At 39.8% G+C, this 13064-nt stretch overlaps 1 long non-coding RNA gene across 1 annotated transcript; it reads right to left on the bottom strand.

Annotated features, from left to right (window-relative positions):
* Positions 1-123: 123 nt before the first annotated feature.
* On the bottom strand, positions 124-12127 carry LOC109308239. Its single transcript, XR_002100569.1, has 3 exons — positions 12052-12127; positions 3369-3371; positions 124-156 (listed from the first exon to the last, which is right to left on the bottom strand). It is a non-coding gene; the product is annotated as an uncharacterized LOC109308239 (long non-coding RNA).
* Between the last annotated feature and the right edge of the window lie 937 nt (positions 12128-13064).

Here is a 13064-nt window from a genome sequence, read left to right as displayed (position 1 = left end):
TTTAGGCTAGTTATCAGGAGGCACTACTTCACGGTCAGGGCGGCTAGGGTCTGGAACCAACTTCCAAGAGAAGTGGTGCTGGCCCCTACCCTGGGGGTCTTTAAGAGGAGGTTACAGGAGCACCTTGCTGGGGTCGTTTGACCCCAGTATTCTTTCCTGCCATGGCGGGGGGTCAGACTAGATGATCTATTCAGGTCCCTTCCGACCCTAGAAACTATGAAACTATTATTGGGGGGAGTCAGGGGGCTGAAAATAGTTCCTGGCTCTGTGCAGCTGGGGAGAGAACCACCCCCCCAAACCCCACCCATGGACCCTGCAAGCTCCCCTGATCCTGGCAGACTGTCATAGACCCCACCATGGGCGACTGGTAACACCGTACTCATGGGGGGCATGTGACCCCCAGTGACCAGTCAGCAATCGGGGGGGGGTTCCCCCCATGGCCAATCCCTCCATGCTGACAAGGGGGGGAGGGTGAATCTCGCTGACTGGGGAGGGGTCCATGGAAGGGGTTTGTGGGGAGTCAACTTACCAACTGGTGAGCAGCCACACTGCTCTTGAAAGTGGGACTCCCAGAAGATGCCACAGCACTTCCAGAAGCAGCCAGAGCCTACATCTTGCACTTGCACTCCTGCCTGCCCCACAGCCCATAGCCTGAGTGGGAGTGATGCCTGACCGGGGGTGTACCGGCACTCTTAGGAGGTGCACTTGCACCCCCATGCATACTCTGCGCATTGCTACTGAACCCCACTAACCCCTCTACAGACCTTGTCTGTCCCCAATATCCTCATGGACCCCACTTAACCTGCAATCCCTCCAATCCCCCCCCACAGACTGCATATTTCCCTGATTTCTTGCAGATGCCACCTGTCCCCTTGATTGGCCTGACTCCCCCCACCTGCTTGCCTCCCCAATCTCCTGAAAGCCCCTTCCCACAGTAGCCCCCATCCCAACTTACCTTAGATAGGGTGGTCATTTTTAACTTGATCTAAACTCCCCCTAACTTCTGTATACAGCTTAAGGGTTAATAATATTTGTTGCCTGTGTAGATCTGTCTGACTTGCCACTAGAGGGCTGGCAAGCAAGGCTGTGGCTAGAAGCCAGGACATCTGGGGCCTATTTCTGCTCAAGACAGTGGGAGGGGGGAGGTCAACCTGCGATACTGGAGGAATGCAAATTGCTCATTTATCTTTCCAGAGCAGACTGAATTTACCCTAACACAAGATATATAGCATGGCCCAGAACTAACCCTTGCCTGAAGTGGCATAACTTTGAGATGCTCAGAGGGCACTTAGCATGAGTTAACAAGCTTTAATGTGTATGCTCTTGTATTTTAAGTGCCCTTTCCATGATCTTAGTGTACTGTGTAACTTCACTGTATACTAGAAGGAGCTTTTCATTTGTACTTGTATTTTTTAAGTCAATGTAGCTGATTCTTTTGGCTCTTGTTATTCATGAAATATAAACAAAAATGCATTTTATCAAATAAATATTTAGAAGACGATATTGCAATAGTATCATCTGTCATTGACTGAGGTATTTGTCAAAACACAGGCCCCTTTCTAAGTGAAATAACACCAGATCTAGTAAACCTCTCACATGAGCATAAAGTGTCCTGAAGTTCAAGTGGAAAATACTTGTGTGTTTTCTAAAGTAACATTAACAAATGCAACATACATAAAACTTACGGTGGTAAACAAGGAGTTATTTTTTCATGTTACTAGGTAACTTAGATTTGTGCAGAACAGCAAAATGTTAGAACACTAGTAGCATGGAATAGCAGCAACTCTGGTCCTTGCCTTACTCAGCCAGCAGACTAAACAAATTAAATTGTACCAGCCCTCTTACTCCAAAAAGTTCACAATCCTTCAAATTCTCCTCCTCCTTTTCAAATACCTTGCAGAATCCTTAAAGCACACTTTAAAGCATGTTTCAAACACAAACCAATGTGAACAGTTTTGAGCCAAGGTAGGATAGTGAGTTGCAAAAACAAGGTGTTCACATAGAGTTTGAATCCAGTAAGCAACCCCTTCCTTTTCATATAGGTTGACATAGTCATTAATCAAAGAATGAGAGGGGCTGTACAAATACATATAGCCATTTAGTTATTATTAACAACCTTAGTAGCACATAATCAAACGGGTTCCTAACTACACTCTAGAGAAGAAACAAACTTTGTTTCTTTGACTAACTACAACCCAGTACTCTTTTAATTTCCTTGGAAATCTGAAAGAAAGAAATAAGTGTACATGTTGTTACCTATAGGCTCAGAGTTTTCCACTTCATGGGGTTTTCTACCCCCCTTCCTTCCTTGCTGCTGTCTTTAATCTGATTCTTTCTGGTTTTTCAATTTCTCTCCTAAATGAACTCCTTGTCCATGTACACACAAGTCCTGAATCACAAAATAAAAGTTCTTCCTCTAATTGACATCGAAAGCAGTTAGCTTAATCCAACTTTAGATGGTTCCAGCTTTTTTTTTCCCTGAAGAAAACCTCTTCTATGCCGTTTTAGTCAGGAGCAGAATATAACTAGCCTTTCCATTTGAATTATCACTCTGAACATGTTCTGGCAGAGGCCCTGTAATCTGGACATGTGAAGAAAACAGAAGATAGTGGTATCATTCATTCTCTGTGCGTGCACTGTGTGTGTGGATGATACAAGAAAGCCACAATCAAAGCAGATAGGAAATATTAGCTTAATGTAACAGCCTATAACTGCTGTGGAGCATCAGCCTACCTATCATGTGAGAAAGTCCTATCAATATGGTTCAGACTATAAAGCATCAGTATGCTTGCAGCAGCAGAATTGTTAACTAAATTAAGCTTTTATATACCATTATGTGGAGAGGTGTAGCTGGATGGCACCATACTCTGGGTTGCCATGCAATGCTTGCAGCCAGCTGCCATGGTGCCAATTGCATTGGCATAATCAGCTGCAGCTGTGGTCATGGCTATTTTTGTGCCCCCTCCCCACAAAGGCAGTGATTAGGGCTGCTGCCCCAGTCACCCTCCCCTGAGTCATGCTACTGATTATGTGGCTGTTTTGTATAGCAAATAACTGATCATGATGATTGCTAAAATATTTAAAATTCTGATTTTATCCTGGGTTGCTGCATCTGAAGCTGTGTTTTGGACTCAGAGGTTTATATACAGGGAGAGAAACTACTGCATGGAAGTCACACAGAACATCTCTAATCAGCCACAGTTAGTAATTAGGCAAGCAACTAATCACATAGGTATTTTGTGCTGTTTCTCTCTATTGGCCTGTAAGCCTCTGTGGAAGCTTGTTGTATTTATTGAGTAGTAAATCAACATTAACGTGCTTCAAGCAACAACATGTTTTTTAATTCTCTATTACAATTTCAAAGCAACTGCCTTTCCAGGTAATACAATTCCCTGTTACACTTCTATGGCAATGGGGCTGACTTGCAAGCTGAATGTTAAAAGAAAACACTGACTGGCAGATAACTTTGTTTGCATCTTCTTACTTGTTAGAAATAACAATGAAAAGATTCTGCAGCAGCGCCACTTCAAAACTGAATGGAAAACACCTTGTAACTTGGCAGTATATTTAAACAGTTTACAAGAATTCTACCATCTAATTATGGCTAAGGTTGGGGGCAGTTTGGAGATAGTTGATTTTATTCATTGATACACAAAGGCTTTCAAATGATCTGTAGCTATCAAAAAAGATGTTGACAAATTGGACAGAATCATAGAAACACAGAACCAGAAGGGACTTGTAATATCATCAAGTCTGGTTCCTTTCCATGGGCAGGAAGTTATTGGGCTCAGATGAGCTCAACAAGGTGCCTGTCCAGCCTCACCTTGAACACCTCCAAGGAGGGTGACTGCACCACCTCTGCTGGGAGTGTACTACATATTGTGGTGACTCTTACAGAGAAAAAGTTTTCCTTATGTCCAGCCTGAATTTACCTTATATTAGTTTATGCCCATTGGTTCAAGTCCTCCCTTGAGGTGCCCTCCTGAAGAGTTGCTCTCCTAGTTCTTGATGCTCCCCCCAATGTACTTGTAGGCGGCTATCAAGTTGTGTCTCTCTCCTCACAGGGCCTACCCTCCATGCCCTTTACCATATGGGTGGCCCTTCTTTATACCCTCTCAAGCTTATCTACATCCTTCTTGAAGTGTGGTGCCCACAGCTGGGCACAGTACACCAGTTGGGGCCTCACCAATGCCAAATAGAGAGGAAGAAGCACCCCCTTGGATTTATTGGCCACGTATCGGCTGATACACACCAGAGTTTTATTTGCCTTTCTGGCAGCCTCATCATAGTATTGACTCATATTCATTTTACAGTTGATTGTGACCCCCAGGTCTTGTTCAGATGCTTTGCCAACAGTGATGCACTGTGGGTCTCTGGCGCCTGGGTACCAATGCTTGCATTTGCGCCCCCCTCATCCCGTCCCGTCCTTCTCATAGCAATACTTAAAGTCACATTGCACAATAAGAACTCTGAAGGGCCAGGGCAGCACCATCCCCAGGCTGGTGCCCGGGGGTCATGGCCCCCTCCAAACCACCCTGTCAGTCCACCACTCTGTGCCAGCCAGTGGACCACCACAATAATTGCAGTGAGGGTTCATCCTACCCAGGTGAAGGACCTTGCACTTTTCATTGTTAAACCTCATCTGATTTTGTTCTGCCCATAATCCAGTCTGTCAAGGTCATTCTGAATCTTTTTCCTATCCTCTGGTTTGCCCATGTTTCTCCACAGTTTGGTATCATCTGCAAACTCAATCATTGAGCTTTCCACCCTCTCATCTAAGTCATTAATGAATATATTGAATAGCACAGGTCCAAGCAACGATCCTTGGGGGGTACCACTGGAGATGGCTCTCCAGGATGTGGCCATCCCATCAATTACCACTCTTTGGAAGTGGTCTCTAAACCAGTTGTCCACCCACCTCACTGTACAGTGGTCCAGCCCAGTAATCCCCAGTTTGTTAGAGACAATCCCATGGGAGACACAGTCAAAGGCTTTACTGAAGTATAAGTAGCTGATGTCAACCTCATGTCCCTCATCCAGATGATTAATTACCTGGTCGTAGAAGAACATGAGTTTCTCAGGCATGATCTTCCCTCAACAAGGCTGTGTTGGTTGTTTTTTAGCATCCCATCCATTAGCAGTTTGTAATTGTTGGCCTACTTAACCAAATTTCAAATATTTTACCGAGGACTGAGGTCAGACTTAGAGGGTTCAGAGAAGAGCCAGATGTCAGATTAAAGGTCTGAAAGATATGCTTTATACTCAAAAGCTCCAGGAGATTAGTCTGTTTAGTTCATCAAGGTTAAGGGATGACTTAATGACAGTCCATGAAGATAATAAGCTCTTCAGTTTAGTTTAGCAAAGGTATCAAATGAGCCATTGCTAGAAGATGAACCTAGATAAATTCAAAATAAAAATTAGACAACGATTTTTAACAGTGAAGTTACTACCACTGGAATAATTTACCAAGGGTTTTGGTGGAGTCTCTATTCCTCGTAAATTTTAAACTGAGAGTGGATACTTTTCAGAGTATATGTTGCGCTTCAAAGGAGAATTAAGGTGGGGAGGTCCTCATGACCTGTTTTATAAGCATGTCAGGAAAGATGATCACCGTCTGGCTTTTTAATCTATAAAACGATTACTTCAACCCTACCGTGTGTTTTTCTCTGCTTTGTTTCACTCACTTGTTGTGCCTTGCTTCATATTAGCTCCTGATCCTGCAAAGACTGCAAGTACATGGACCCCAAATTTAATTGATTTTGGAACATGCATAAATCAGGGCCTGAAATTATAAGCTCTTTGCGACAGGAACTATGTTCTTCTAGGTGTTTGTACAGTTTCAATACAATGTAACCCTGACCCTGGTGAGCTCCTTCAGATACTACTTCAAGGCAAATAAATAATGAAGTTATAGAATACCCTAAAGTATTTCTAACTGGTGATATGGAATCATCTTTTGACTTAAAGCATGTACTAAAATGAAAAAGTCAGTGATAGGTTCCTTTCAGGAAAGGAGACATGGTTTCTTCAATTGTTCTAAATCTTTTAAATAGCTATTTAAATCCATTTTTGGGACTATCAATTGAAGCAGAAAGTAGGCCTTTAAAATGACCCAGAAAGTAAGTTATTCATGAGAAGCAATAACATAAACATTAGCCTGGCTTGCATACTGTACAGGTAGCAGGGCTTAACAGAAACAAAAGCAAGGGATGCAAGCCCTAAGTGTGCTGCAGAACAAGAGGGAGAGAGAGTGAGTCTCTAACAGAAGGAGAGAGAGGGCTGAACTGACATATTGTTATAGGGTTGTATCTAATGAGAAAGGCCAAAGTCAACACCCTCAAGAAACAAACATACAGATATACAGCACTGTTAGATTAAAAATAGGAAACACTGTAGGGGCAGATGCTTGGGCACTTAAAACAATAGGACTTGGATCATATTTTAAAAATTCTGTTGTATTGTAAAATAGCAAAAGAGAAGTATTAGAAAACCAAATTATATGTCTGGTTTTCCATCTTTCCTTTTGCATTTTTACATGGTAGAAAAGAAACTCATCAATCCTCCAAGGGCTGTCTAGAAAAAAAAAATCTTTAAATTTTGTTATTATATACAAGTCAAGAGCAGGTTTAAAGAGATGGCCAAACTGAAGTAGCAAACTGAAGGGGCTAAGCAGAAAAAATATGAAAAAAAGAGAAAGACAAGTAGATAAAAAAAATCCCCATCAATACCGCAAGTCATTCATGAATGATATGGGGAAAAAAATTGTTCAGAATGGTGAGGCTAACTATTGTGTTGGATATTTCATAACAAAAGACAGCTTTTTTTGTATTGACTTTATCTCAAAGATAGCCACACAAAGCTTATTAATTATGCTGCATTCTCTTCATAAATACATTTCCAATAGATATTGCACATTTCTTTGTGTTAGCTTCAGTATTTTACAGAGTTTGCACTGAAAGCCTTTTTTTTTTGAGATAAAAAATATGTCACATTTTTAAGCTGTTGATGTCCATAAGTATTTGTGACTGTCTGCCTGAGGCATGGAAGGTAAGAGAAAGGGTTTTGGCAGCTGCTCATCTCCATTTAGGTAAAAGCTTAGTCCAGAAGATAAATGAGTCCACTTTCTGTGGAGTTACCTTCTGCTTTGTGCAGCAGATAAAAAGGTGTAAAAGTCTTGTTAATGGCATTGTCCTAGGAAATACCTGTTCCTTGCCCTTCTCCTATTCCATTTCAGTTTCTAGGAGTTTTCTTCAGTGCTCAGAGCTTGAATTCCTACCCTGACAGGCAAGGAGGGAGATGAGCCTGATGTCTGGTAGATAATCTAAAAGTAATCATTATCTTGGTAGAGGAGTGAAGGGGGAAGTCATTTTTAAGAGCTCCTCTTACAAAAGAATGAGGGGTCCCACTCCAGATCAACGGGAAGCATGGAGGGGCCTCACCTTCAAATGGCAGCTTTGGGAAGATTCTTTCTAGCCCCGATCAACATTTGCTTTACATAAAAACTGTGTATTAATTAACATTTCTCATTTCATTTCATAAAATTCCAGGGCAGAGCTCTAGGAAGGAGACAGTCTTAAAACATCCTCTTTGGTATTCTTCCTCAGCTCACTGAGGCAAATCTATGCATATCAGAAAATGTAGCAAAAGGAATTTGTAACTGTGTTGACATAGCACAATGCAATGTCATGCAGAGCCGCCATCTCTAAATTAGGCAGACTGAGTATCAGAAGTATTATTGCTGTATTGGGTACGACACTTTGCCAGAGTTTATGAGTATCTTTACACATGGTTGGGGGGATGGCTTTAATTAAAGTAGCTCTTGGGTGCTACTCTAATTAAACTGGCCTCAGCGTCTCGTGTATTCAGTGTCCCATGCTTAAAAATGGTGGCAGGAGCACTTGAACTAAAGTTTATACAGTAAGCTTTAGTTAAAGTGCCACCACCGCTACTTTGAAGTGCAGGGGCTCTGAATACACATGACGCTGTGCTAATTATCACACTTTAACAGACTTGACTAATCGAGTGTACTCTGGCATGTTCTAATTAGAACACGTCAGAGTAGGCATCAGGCATGCGTATAGGTGCCCAATAATACACCCAGTTTTCATCAGGTCGAATTCAGGTTTAGCTTGGCTAATTCAGCTTTAGCTTGGTACTGCATTCTATGAAATAAGGCTACAAGCTGTATAATGTATAAAGTGGCTTTATATTTTTTATTGGCTACATACTTTGAACATGTGGAAAGGGCTGGGGAACTGCTATGAACCAGTAGCCATTGTATCTGATTTCTATTAGGTGGTGCTTTTTGGGTGAGGAATTAATAAAAAGTCAAATGAATGTATAGTTTTATATAAGCCTTACAATTTTGCACCAAAATGGGCGTGTCTGCCTCTGCATATTAATGCAATACAATAAACTTTGGTGCTTATCACACCAGAGGATATTACTTTCTGATGTGTATTTACATGTGCATCTGGGATTACAGCACGCTGAGCCAGGTTGGAAAAGCCTCAGCTGCCCAGAGGTCCAGGGGCTCAGCCTGCCTGCCCTGGGCTGCTCCCCCCAGCTCAATGTGCTGCGGAGGGGCTGACTGGCAGGCAGCCCCTGCACTGAAGCACCCTTGGGCCATAGCCAGCTGGGACAGCATCTACACATGCATTGCTGTGAAGGTTTTTACTCCACAGCCGGGTAGTACTTGTATTTACAAGCACTTATATTTACAAATACAATCTTGCTGTGGAATAAATTACCCTAATGGGGCACACATATAGACGTGCAATGTTTACTGCACAGCTAATTAGTCTATTGCACAGTAAATGTCTCTTGTAGATGCACCCATAAGGAAACAAATATTGAGAAATGATGCCTCATTATAAGTAAAAATCCTGTGACTTCTGACACATTCATTTGTACTTCTCTCAAGAGCAATAGAATGAATCATTCAGGGAAAAAAAACATTTTGAATTTTCAACAATGTTAACCTACTGGCACTGAAAATTGTCTAGCAGATTTCTGCCTTTTAAATGAAAGCTACCAAAGAAGAGAGGTCTAAAAAATCCTTATGTTATTCAGAGATTTATCAGCTTCTTGTTATCATGCTAAAACCTCTAAGAATACAAGTGAAAAAAAGAAGACATTTTTCATTGTTTCAAGCCTTTTCGTTTTGTGATATTAGCTTAAGTTTAGTGATGGCCTAGAATAAAGAAGTATGTTTCTGGATAGGATTTGATTTTCCATTGCTTCATTTTCTCACTATTTTTAAAGGGAATTTATAATCCCCTAAAGGCTACACTTTTGTACCTCCTTGTGTAATAAGCTATATTATACTGCTATTTTCACATATGGAAAAAATGTATATTTACAATACACTGGTGTAAATATAATGCACATAAACCTAAACTCTACAGAATAAAGTTTAAGTTTTATATGAATCTTTTATATTCAAAATCTCTCAATAACAAAGTAACAAGTCATACAGTGTTAGTCCAGGCCTATTTATGGTATGGAGTGCAGAATACTTCCAACATAATATTTGAAAATGGAACTTACTAAACTAAACATGGGAATCTTGGGTAGAAAGAGTGCTGGGATATAGTTATTTATCTGTTATGTAAAGTAGCTGACGAGTGCTCAGCTGTATTACAATGACTCAGTAGCTTCTTAATCCTCAAGCAGGAAGCTTTGTTACCTGAAAAGATGGCAAGTACTTAGCTTCAGTGACATCTGCAGACCAGATGATAATAAAAATGGCGGGCTTATGTTTTTATCAGTAGAATGAGGTACAAAGGAAATATTAATAATTTCCAAAAATTGAGAAAGAAGAAAAAATCCAGACCTAAAAGCAAAATACCCATCCCATTTGGTTTGGAGGCCTCTGTAATCTAAACAAGATGTAAGTCATCTCTACTGACTCACATACAGCTTATATATTTTTCTTAATCTTTCAGTAGCTAGCCATTAGTATTAGCTGCCTATATGACAGTTTGTAAATGAACTGTGCAAGTTAAAATAAAAAGAAACACTGGACTTTGTTGCCGCAATATGATAACAATGTTATACAGAAAAGATGCCTAGATAAATAAGACCAATTTATTTACACTGACGCTTTGCTTCTTCATCTGATTATGAAAAGAAAAGATACTGATTTCAAAATGAAATACTTCTATCTCTGTATCTATGGCAATATAAATCATTCCCTTATGGGTGTAATAATGCTGAGCAATGATAAAGTCATACAAACACATAATGAATACAAATGAAAGGTAATAGTTAGCTAAATAATTTGTGCTACATAGATGTATGAAACACTAATTTAAAAACTCATAGCAACCAAAGGGAATATCAATGAGAAATAACCTAGAGCAAAAAAGAATCAGTTTGATGAATTGGGCTATATTAAAGAAGTTCCACTGCTTTTTTTTTTCCCTCAGCAATAGAAGAGATAGAACTTTCATGTTAAGAGAGTCATATTTTTATCCTCAGAAAAATGAAAAATTAGAGTCTTTTCCTTAAGGGAAGAACTTTGCATTAAAATCTGTTGGTTCCTTTAGAGACATTTTCAACATAAAGCTTTTCAAGCTAAGCTAAGGGAGGAAAATCAAAAGGTTCATTTTACTTGGAGCACCAGAGCTAAAAAAAAAAAAAGAGGATGAAACACATCTAGGTATTTCTGTCACTTTAGGTTTTGTCACATAATAGTTTGCTTTGGCTTTGCCATTCATGTTAAATGAAATATTGGGTAATTAAAAATGTTGCAGGTCAGCTGAATATTTAACCTGTTTGCTTATTTTAAGTTCTGCCTAGGGAACACTCAGATTCAACCTTCATAGTTATTCTTCAGCTGTCATCTAGTATGCATATATTTTATAATAATGAAGAGAAAGGCCCTCAATCAGCATACAGAGCTCCTCTGGAGCTTGTTCCTGCACCACTGAAGTAAATGGGAGTGACTTGAGTGGGGGCAGAACCTGTTCCACTGTTATTAACAACCTGCCACTAGCTTCATATGACAACATGGGCACATGGGAGTGCACAGACTTACATAGTTATGCCTGGACAGCTTGTTCATTCAGTTTATATGAGCTAGAATTAAAGAAGATATCAGAACACAAGCCAAATAATAATGGACCTGCCTGCTTCTCATTGAACTTAGGGGCAGTCCAGAGCCCACTGAAATCAATGGGCAGATTCTTAAAGCTTATCCAGCATCAAAGGAATACACTAGGAACTGCTATGAACAAACAGTCTAGGAGCACCATGTACCAAAATGGATGTATGGTGGCCTCCTTAGTGTGGTGCTGGGTGTACCATAAAGAGGAAATTTATTAATACATATAAGGTAGCTATATTATATCAATTTCAGGACACACATGAAGCACACATAACGTGTAATGTTCCTTAGTGAGTGTGTCTACATATGCATTAACACACTTTAGTTAATGAGCATTACATCTAGACTCGATTAATCAAGTCTGCTGGCACATGGCAATTAACACACTCCAGAAGCCTCCTGTGCCTCATGTATCAGTGTCCCTGCACTTTAAAATGGCAGTGGGGGTGCTTGAACTAAAGCTCATCAAATGAACTTTAGTTCAAGCACCCTCATTGCCATTTTTAAGTGCAGGGACATTGATACACAAGATGTAGCAGTGCTCTAATTAGAGGAGCTCTTGGAGCTGCTCTAATTAAAGTGCTGCACCACCTCCAACCCCGAGGCATGTGTAAAAGTGCCCTCCATTGTGAAGTACTAAGAAAATGTGCATTACCCTGTCTTAATGTACATTAACTAAAGAGCAAAATGGGTGCTTTAATTTGTGTACAGGCTTTTATTAACTTCAAAGGGATTCGTCATGTATGCTGAGTTTACTGAAGGGATTCTACTGATAGGCATAGACCGAATAATTTGGTGGGGGCGGGGAAGAGACACAAACAAGCACAATAATAAAAAAAATACCCCTAACTAAACCATAAGTCATGCACAAGTGATAGTGTTGGTGCTGTAACTCAAGAGACCAACTCAACTTGGGTACCTGTCTTGCTGGGATCTTTTACCCCTTGGGCACGGAGCTGGACCTGCTGATCTTGCAAGGTCCATTCCAGTCCTAATGCCTATGAAATCTATGAAACTTGATACGGTAACTCAAGTGACCTAGGCAGAGCTACAGCTAATCTGATGGCCTGAATGAGAGAGATACATGTCTAATGTTTATAACAGTGATGTTAATAAATGGTATGCAACAGAGATAGGCTTAAGCAACATGTTTCAAACCCACATTATGGTTCAGATGTCAACTTTCAGCTAAAGGGTATTCAGACCTACTGGAGTGTCGTTGGCTCATTTCTGATTTGCATCCCACATTATAATGTAACTTAGAGGCAAGGTGCATAAAAATATAACTTTTTTTAAGTAATGGATGTCTGCAAATTTTCCACAAAGGAAAAAAATATATAACATTGTGGTTTAATGAAGATAATGTATTTCTCAGCTTCTAGTAAATGATTAGCTGATTACCTTCATGGAATAAAACCCACATCTCAAACACAAATATTATACATTATGCTACAATATAAGATTCACTCATACTATCGATACATTCTTAATAGGAGGTAGTGATAATTTTCATATTTAAAAGTTAAAAAATTAAATTGAAGAATATAATGGTCAACATTTTCATACATTTTACCTTAATTTTTTTGTATCACTTGTGTGACTAATCACAATTTTCAAAAATTCAAATTTGCATTTTTTCCAGTTATGATGAAGGGAAGAAATGTATGCAACTAGTTTTCCAGCCTCTCATCCATACTTTTCTGACCAACTCTACTTTTAAAATTGTTGTGTCACAGTAATCATGGAAACTTTGTTTTTCCAATCTAACCTGGTAAACATACTTACATACATAAAGAAGAAATTGATTACAAAAGAAGATTTAACTACATACACCCTTAAACCTGTGAGGATGTATGCACACATTACTCATATATATATATATATTTCTAGGATTAGGATTTAAATTTTGTCATTTAAATTTATACATACATCAATATTTGGTGCAGCTCACAGC

The sequence above is a fragment of the Crocodylus porosus genome, unplaced genomic scaffold, assembly GCF_001723895.1.
Source record: "Crocodylus porosus isolate Cpor-Errol unplaced genomic scaffold, CroPor_comp1, whole genome shotgun sequence".
Lineage (NCBI taxonomy): Eukaryota > Metazoa > Chordata > Crocodylia > Crocodylidae > Crocodylus > Crocodylus porosus.
Note: the sequence above shows the minus strand (reverse complement) of the source record. Positions and strands in the feature narration are given on the sequence as shown.